An 8,147-nucleotide genomic window follows, 5' to 3' on the forward strand; every position below is an offset into this window, starting at 1 on the left:
AAAATTTTATTAAGATGATGTTAAAAAAAAGTGAACAGAGTTTGAGCATAGAAGTTTCTGGTTATCAGGGAATAACGTACAGATTACACTGCTCTACAACCAAAATGCTTCTGAAATAAATGTAGTCAAACTTTACTAATTCTGGGTCACTGAGAACGAAAATGATGCTTAAAATTGTTGATTGGCTCTAGTTTTCAAGATGTGCTATTGGGTCAGTATATACGACCCTTGACTTGGGAATGGCGGAGGATAAGTGAGTTATAAAGGGAAGGGATCTCAATTTAAACCAGAAATGACTAAAATACATCTTTGACTGGATCTATGAATAAATCTATGACTGGGTTTGGACAGTACTTGCTTTTTAGGCAAAACAATGAATGATGCTATCTGAAGCTGGTATTGCATCATACATGATATGAATTGCATCATGTTATTCCTGGAAGTCATGGATGATGCAATCATAACAAAGCTTACATCACTCTGCTGAACAAATTGCCCTATATCAGCTCTAGAAATCATATAGTGTCGTGCTCTCTTATTTGTCAGTGTTTGATTCTGCAAGGGGACACATTTCTGTTTAGCCAAAGTGAGCAGAGATGCCTCGTACTTGTGTGAACAGTGCAGATAACACTGGTCTACAATTTTTGAGAGGTCGTCTGCTTCAGAGATAAAATGTGCTATTTATTATGTATTTTGATGTGCTGAATTCAAATATGACTATTAAAACAACTGATTGGCTACTGTTTCTAAGATATTTAAGTTTTTACATTTTATGTCTATGTATATTGTGTAGATAGTAGAGTTTTAATCATAAATTGTAAACCTAGGTCTTCGTGTGTTTATGGTTGCTTTACATGATAATATTTCACCTGTCCTGTTTATGTAACACTTTAAACTATGTACATAATCGTTTTGTCTTTTGTTTCATAATAAAATTTATTTATATAACCCTTTTGCTGATTTTTAGTCCTATTCAGTGTCTACTCGGCACTTCTTGGCTTGTCTCTTGTATTCATTAAATGGAGCATCTCTTGTCACTGTCCAGCAATAGTCTGCAAGCATTGATGGGCTCCATTTTCCCTGATAGCGTTTCTCCATTGTTGCAATGTCCTGGTGAAATCGCTCGCCATGCTCGTCGCTCACTGCTCCGCAGTTCAGTGGAAAAAAATCTAGATGAGAGATGTCACTAACTGGAAGGCTTTCCATGCTGTCTTTTCCTTGCCACGCAGTGCATGGTCAAATGCATCATCTCGAAGAAGTTCACGAATCTGAGGACCAACAAAGACACCTTCCTTTATCTTAGCTTCACTTAACCTTGGAAATTTTCCATGGAGGTACTTGAAAGCTGCTTGTGTTTTGTCAATGGCCTTGACAAAGTTCTTCATCAGACCCAGCTTGATATGTAAGGGTGGTAACAAAATCTTCCTTGATTCAATAAGTGGTGGATGCTGAACACTTTTCCTCCCGGGCTCCAATGATTGTCGGAGTGGCCAATCTTTCTTGATGTAGTGGGAATCTCTTGCACTACTATCCCATTCGCAGAGAAAACAGTAGTACTTTGTGTATCCAGTCTGCAGACCAAGCAACAGAGCAACAACCTTCAAATCTCCACAAAGCTGCCACTGATGTTGGTCATAGTTTATGCACCTCAAAAGTTGTTTCATGTTGTCATAGGTTTCCTTCATACGGACTGCATGACCAACTGGAATTGATGGCAAAACATTGCCATTATGCAGTAAAACAGCTTTAAGACTCGTCTTTGATGAATCAATGAACAGTCTCCACTCATCTGGATCGTGAACGATGTTGAGGGCTGCCATCACACCATTGATGTTGTTGCAGGCTACAAGATCACCTTTCATGAAGAAGAATGGGACAAGATCCTTTTGACGGTCACAGAACATGGAAACCCTAACATCACCTGCCAGGAGATTCCACTGCTGTAGTCTGGAGCCCAACAGCTCTGCCTTACTCTTGGGTAGTTCCAAATCCCTGACAAGGTCATTCAGTTCACCTTGTGTTATGAGGTGTGGTTCAGAGGAGGAGGATGGGAGAAAATGTGGGTCCTGTGACATTGATGGTTCAGGACCAGAAGTTTCATCCTCTTCCTCATCTGACTCAAGTGAGAATGATTCTGGTGCATCAGGAACCGGCAGTCCTTCTCCGTGGGGTACTGGGTGTATAGCTGATGGAATGTTTGGATAATGCACAGTCCACTTTTTCTTCTTTGACACACCTTTCCCAACTGGAGGCACCATGCAGAAGTAACAATTGCTGGTATGATCTGGTGGCTCTCTCCAAATCATTGGCACTGCAAAAGGCATAGATTTCCTTTTCCTGTTCAACCACTGGCGAAGATTTGTTGCACAAGTGTTGCATCATATGTGTGGGGCCCACCTCTTGTCCTGATCTCCAATTTTGCAGCCAAAATAAAGGTGATAGACTTTCTTAACCATAGTGGTTATACTGCGCCTTTGTGATGCAAAAGTCTCTTCACCACAAACATAGCAGAAGTATCAAGGGTGCAAAGTTTGGTTTAAGATCAGGTAGCATAAGGAATACATAATCTGCAATACCCCCGATTGGGGGTAAAAGGTTGGTGGGTCAAAGTACAGGCATTGAGATATGAGGGTATGAAGTTCATAGAGTGGCTATGTTCAGGTGTGGGGTATAATGAGTGGATATGATGATGAGGATTGATTGACCCTCATTTGTTGAGATTTAATGTTCAGGGAGTTTATGGTTCCAGTTCATAAGATCCAGCGGAGAAAGTCATTTGGTCCCTTTCTCGTAGTGGGAGAACGATGTCACTCTGGGTCACGCCTCCTGGTACTGTTGGTGGCCAGTGATGTGCTCGATGTAGATGTCCCTGGACCATCGGATGGTGTCTGAGACCATGAGGCGCCGCATGAGCCGTGCATAGTGTCGACCGATCCCGCAGGTCCGCAGCACACACTCGTTGCAGGGGTCCCAGGCGACCAGGGCTCCGACAATCAGGGTGTCCATCTGAACCTCGTAGCCCTTTGCTTTCAGGGTGTCAGCCGGGGGGCGTACTTTTCCAGTTTACGAGCTCGGGCTTTGCCAAATGTCGGGCTCCTTTTCTCAAAAGAGACTGTGATATCAATGAGGATGATCTTTTTCTGGGCCTCGTTGGTGACGACCATGTCAGGTTGTAGCTGGTTGTCGGTACCAGCGATGGTGCAGTTCACAGAGATCTCTCCCAGGCGTGGTGCGATGGCTTTCACCAGGCGGTTCTGGATGGCATTGTGGCGCAGCTGCCAGGCTCTGGAGTGGGGTTTGTAGCTGCACAGGACGTGGGGCAGGGTCTCCTTGGAGTAACCACACTTCCTGCAACGCTTGTCTCGGTTCCCGTGGCGGACGGCTCCATTGAGCGGGACGCAGTTGAGCCGGGCACGGTGGATGAACCGTCAGTCGGCGAAACGGGTGAAGCTGCTCCCCGGCGAGGAAGTGGTTGCTGGTGTCCCACTTGCTGGTCAACTCAAAAGCTTTACCCTGGTCCGATTTACGCTTCAGGGTTTCAATGTACAGTGAGTGGATGGCGGCCTTCAGAGTCCTCTCCAGCAAGCCCCTAGCGCTTGGGGTGACGATGGTGTTGTCGTCGGACCTGATCTGCGGCACCCAGACTCCCAGCTCCTGGCGCTCCTTGCACCACTCCCAGCGGCAGCCGATGCACTTCCCTAGGCGACGCGTGGCGTTGCGAGTGCGTGACCACAGTGAAGCGATGTTGCGCCCGTCCCATCCGAATTCCCCATCCAGGGAGCCGCTCAGGAAGGTGGCGATGTCTTGGTTGGAGGGGGCTCTGCTGATCCGCTTCTCTGTCGCATCATGCAGGGCATTCGCAGCAATGTTCTTTACCGTGGCATCGAGACATGTCAGCAGGCGGAAGGCGTGGGTGATCACCGCAACACCACACAGGTCACCTATGCGGGGACGTTGGCGCCGCCGTGCCTGTGGGCGATGTAGACCAGCTCGTTGCTGGCTCTCTGGGGAAGGAACAGCCACTTCTTCACCAGCTTCCGAATGATCTTGTCTGCCTTGTTGAGGGGCACCTTCGCCACAGCGGATCCCCTTAGGGTGAACGAGATGCGTGGGATCAGGAAGGTGTTCAGGGCATTTATCTTCTGCCACAGTGTCAGCAGGAAGGCATCAATCTTGGCGGCGTCCTGCAAGATCTCCTGGTTGGCGTACCCAGGTGCTGGTATGCCTGCCCCTCTGCCAGGGGGATGACGGGCTCACCGTGTATCTGGAACCCCGTTGCCTGCACTGAGTCCCTTTTGCTGCCGTCAATGTGCAGAGTTGTGCACTTCTTCACATTGAAGCAGAGCCCCATCCAGTCAGTAGCTCGGCTGGTGGCATACATTGGAGGCTCTCTGGGTTGTCTACCGTCAGAACTAGATTGTCCGCATAGGCCAGAATGCTGATTTTCTTGCCGTGCAGGTCGAAGCCGGTCAGGCCGCTGGAGATGGCTTGGATGAGCGGTTCCATGGCCAGGTTGAAGATGATGGGGCTAAGGGGGCATCCTTGTTTCACGCCGCGGTGGATGGGGATGCCGTCCATCTCTCCATTCGTGGCGCAGATGGTGGTGGTGCAGTCCTTGTAGAGGCCCCGGAGGATCTGGATTAAGGTTTCTGGCATCCCGAACTCTCCCAGGGTGGCAAAGTTGTGATGGTGGTGTATTTTCCTCATTCTATCCCTCCAGAAATAATCCCTCCTACTTCCATGTAGTTTAGTGGAGTAAAAATATTTCTTCCCCATCTCCCCAAACAAACCTATTCCTAGATTTTAAATATTGGCAGGTGTGTAATAGAGGGGTGGGGTAGGAGAGAACAGGTGGCTGCTGCTGAGAAAAGGGGAAAAACTAAGAGTAACATCATCTTGAGTGCCTCTCTTCCACTTGTGCGAGGCCTCTCCGTGTGGCTTCTCTTCCCTTTTGACAAAGCACAGTAAATGCAGTCACCCTGGGGACAGGGTCATCATTTATGAACAAGACTTAGATGCAATGCACCCTTCACCTTTCTGTTTATGCTATGGACATAACAAGGAGGTAGACACTTCAAAAAACCTCCAAGCAGGAAAGCTGTAATGAAGAAATTTAAAGGTTGACATGAAATCGATTAAAAAAAACGCTAAAAATGTACATTTTTTTTATAAAACATAGATAAAAGACATGATAAGGATATTTAATTCAGAGTTTACAGTACCAGAGCACATTTAGGCCATGCTCCTGCACAACATTTTGCTTCTGAGCAGTACCAGTTAGTTAAATGTGACTGCTCACATTAGCACCTAGCCAACATGACTGGCATTCTATAACCAGGACCCAGGTATACCACACTTTATTTCAGGGCCACAGACTAACACAGAATTCATGCCTTCGTGAAAACTGTGCTTTGGAGTCTAGATTCAGAAGGGGGACGTAGGCGCTTAAGCATAGGTGCTAGAACTAGCGGTGCTGGGGCTGCTGCCATAACCCTTGGCTTGAAGTGATTTCCATCATATGCGGGGTTTACAATTTGGTTCAATGGCTCACAGCACTTCCACTATAAAAATTGTTCCAGCCCTCCTGCACTTAAGTGCCTATTAAATCCAACATTGGCATTTACACAACCAACCCTCAGACCCCAAGGGACTTTAGGAGCCTACAGGGTTAGGTGCTATGTTTTCACCTTAAAATCCCACAGGTGCTTAAATTTCAATGGCTGGGCACATACACAGTCACCTAAGGCCTGATGATGTCCAGCAGCTCACTACCTAGCTCATGGCTAAACCTTGGCGAGAGTCACAAACCAGCTTCCCCCTGCCTCTCTTGCCTTGGGACCCAATCCAGTAGACATTGTGACGTTGTGCAGTCTATATGGTTTTATAAAAACTTGATAATAAGGCAATATAATGTAACTGGGATAGTTTTAGAGAAAATACGGTAATAAGTGAATGTAACATAACTGGGATATGCTTCATGCAAAAGGTCTCTTGTAAGGTATCATTACAAAGCTTATTATCTACTGAGTATGATCATCTGATTTGTATAAATGTACCACTCTTGTATCCAAAACTAGAAATATAAAATGTAACTCTGAGGGCCTATTGTAATTGTGTAAAGTGTGGACCATTAATGATGGTTTGGAATCTTGATGACTCCCATTGTCTGCAGATGGCTGTATTTACCTGTGAGTCTTCCTGTATATGTGTGTGCTGGCAAGTGAGTAATGAAGTCTTGCAGTGACATGTGATCATGTCATCTGAACTGGAATCCATCTTTAACCTGGTGCTTTTCCAGTGAGGTGGGGGTGGAAACCCAGAGAGACAAAGAGTTCCCGCCTTATGCAAAAGATATATAAAGGGGGGAGGAGAACAGAGAGGGAGAGGAGCCGTCATGAAGAATCCCCTAGCTACCACCTGAGCTGCAACAAGAGCTGTACCAGGGGAAAGAATTGTGCCCAGGCCTGGAAGATCTCCAGTCTGAGAAAAACTTACTGAAGCATCTCTGAGGGTGAGATTATCTGTATTTAGTTTGATTAGGCATAGATTTGCGCATTTTATTTTATTTTGCTTGGTGACTTACTTTGTTCTGTCTGTTACTACTTTGAACCACTTAAATCCTACTGTCTGTATTTAATAAAATCACTTTTTATTTAGTAATTTACTCAGAGTATGTATTAATACCTGGGGGAGCAAACAACTGTGCATACCTCTCTATCAGTGTTATAGAGGGCGAACAATTTATGAGTTTGCCCTGCATAAGCTTTATGCAGGGTAAAACGGATTTATCTGGGTTTAGACCCCATTGGGAGTTGGGCATCTGAGTGCTAAAGACAAGCACACTACTGTGAGCTGTTTTCAGGTAAACTTGCAGCTTTGGGACAAGTGATTCAGACCCTGGGTCTGTGTCTGGCTCAGCAAGACAGGGTGCTGGAGTCCTGAGCTGGCAGGGAAAACAGAAGCCGGGGTAGTCTTTGCACATTGGGTGGCAGCTCCCAAGGGGGTTTCTGTGATCCAATCCGTCACAGTGGCGTAGTCGAGCAGGATCTGTGCACAGCTGATTGCTTTGAGATACTGGTAGTGATTTTAAGTGAGTTTTAAGTGTGGTGGCTGGAGAACAGACAAAGTGGTTACTGGTTTGTTATTTTCTGTTTGTTCATTTCGGGAAAGGGAATAGGGACAGAAAAGGAAGCAAAATAAGTAAGAATGAAGATTAAAAGGAGTTAAAACTACACAAGTTGCAAATTGCCCAGAAAGACTGAACAATGGGCGCTGGGAATGTCTCTGTTAACTAAGAAGCCCCTGAGCTGAGTGCATCTCAGTTTCAGTGAACTGCAGATGGGTGTGGCCCAACCTCTGTCTGTGCTGAAGCTGACTAGGGTGTCTAATTTAGCAAGACAGGAGTGGAGGGGTGCCTGTTCTGGCAGGAGGCTGTAATGGAGTGGAAGAGGTGCACGGAGACATGTATCCTGGAGCTGGAAGTTGGGGTCCTGGTGACTGCTGCGGTGGGAACAAACCCCAAGGACTCTAGCTGGAAGCAAACCCAACCTGAGTGAAAGGGGGGGGATTTTGCTGGCCAGCGAAAGGTCCCTCATAGCTGGAAGCTGTGAGCCTACAGCTGGGTCAGGGTCTCTTTCCCTTTTGGGGGACACAGGAGTGTCTGCCCCATAGGGGAGCCCAAAAACTAATTTTAGGTATACTGCCTCCGCCATGGTCAGTGTCCAAGTCTCTGGCAGTAAGTTCAGGAGGAGGGTGTGACGTTGTGCAGTCTATATGGTTTTATAAAAACTTGATAATAAGGCAATATAATGTAACTGGGATAGTTTTAGAGAAAATATGGTAATAAGTGAATGTAACGTAACTGGGATATGCTTCATGCAAAAGGTCTCTTGTAAGGTATCATTACAAAGCTTATTATCTACTGAGTATGATCATCTGATTTGTATAAATGTACCACTCTTGTATCCAAAACTAGAAATATAAAATGTAACTCTGAGGGCCTATTGTAATTGTGTAAAGTGTGGACCATTAATGATGGTTTGGAATCTTGATGACTCCCATTGTCTGCAGATGGCTGTATTTACCTGTGAGTCTTCCTGTATATGTGTGTGCTGGCAAGTGAGTAATGAAGTCTTGCAGTGACATGT

The sequence above is a fragment of the Chrysemys picta genome, chromosome 6 (assembly GCF_011386835.1).
Source record: "Chrysemys picta bellii isolate R12L10 chromosome 6, ASM1138683v2, whole genome shotgun sequence".
NCBI lineage: Eukaryota > Metazoa > Chordata > Testudines > Emydidae > Chrysemys > Chrysemys picta.